Genomic DNA, 1533 nt, shown 5'->3' on the forward strand with positions numbered 1-1533 from the left:
CCATTAGTTGAAAAAAAAATGTGGAGCCCGTGAATATCTCAAAGGATTTGGAACCAGTATTACAGGAGTTCAAGGCGGTTGTGCTTGATGAACTCCCTCATAAATTGCCTTACGTACGAGATATACAAAATCACATTGATCTCATCTCAGGGACAAGTTTGCTTAATTGCCCACATTATCAAAAAGAATATGAGATTTTGAAGGCAGAAGTAAAGGAACTAATCGATATTAGTCAAGTCAAGGGAAGTATGAGTACATGTATTGTGTCAGCTCAAGAGCCTAAGGTCAAGTACAAGAAAAGGGATAATAAACATCGATGTCAGAAGTTATCTCAGAATCATGAGTTATGCCTCTTGAGTAACTTGAAGACGATTTTTTTTTTCAAGTGAAGGGGTCTGATGTAAAACATGTTTCAGATACGTTCCTATCATGGTTGGGCCAAAAGAAGGTGGGTCCTAAATTGACTGTAACTTTTTATTCGCGTTTCGTTACGGGGCGCACAACCTAGCAATCTTGAAATTGGTCATTCGAGGTGAATTGACCCACAAAGTGGGTTGCATCTGTCTGTTTCGTCAGAAAACGCGTGCTTTTAGCTCAAAAGCGAATTTTTAGGGAAAAAAATATTATTTTGAGTAATTCTGAATTTTTTTATATTTTACTATTTTTAGAGTTTTAGATTTTCTTCCTTTTTAGAAATAAATTGTAATTATGATAAGACTCTTTTAGGAAAAGTTTATTTGAAATTTTTATTTTTATAAATCGGGCTTTAGAAGAGTTTTATTAGAATTAGGATTTTTATTAGAGTTAGATTTTATTACTTTCGGTAATTATGAATTTTAGTTTATTTTTTCTTTATTAATGGTGTTAGGGGATACATTGGACAATTATTCATCAATCAAATTACGAATTTTATAGAATTTATTTCTATTTTGATTGCTTTCTTTCTTATGAATTTGAGAAGTCTACGTGAGGAGTCCAGAGAAGTTCTATGAATTTAGAACAATTATCCCCTTAAGGAAAACGATACTCGACCTCATGTTCCTCCCTGCGACTTATATCCACACCATTCATCCATTTTTTCAGATAATTTTAAAGCCTAATTAAAAAAAAAAAAATTAAAAAAAAAATGAGACAGATCCAAAACTCAAGTGGACTAGACCATAGGAACCACGAATAAAATATAACGCCCATAGTTAAAACCCACCATGATATTTATTTTCCACGCAACCAATTCATAAGGTAGAAAAGAAATGACTGAAGGAAAACACAGATATCAACTTAATGCAAAACTTCCTTGGCTCAAAAAGTTTTCAATGGCAGGCATTCAATCCCCATTCTTTCATGTAATGTGGTTACTTGAACTTTAGATTTTACTTTATTTTTCACTCATGCCTTAAAATGATCGGTCAAAATGGATGGACGGTGTGGATATAATACACACATTATGGTGAGCCCACAGATGTCACGTCAACACAGTAGGTGCTGTGTTGTGCACTACGCAATCCGAGTCCTGCGCCCCACACCCACCACACG

This window comes from Magnolia sinica, chromosome 19, assembly GCF_029962835.1.
Source record: "Magnolia sinica isolate HGM2019 chromosome 19, MsV1, whole genome shotgun sequence".
NCBI lineage: Eukaryota > Viridiplantae > Streptophyta > Magnoliopsida > Magnoliales > Magnoliaceae > Magnolia > Magnolia sinica.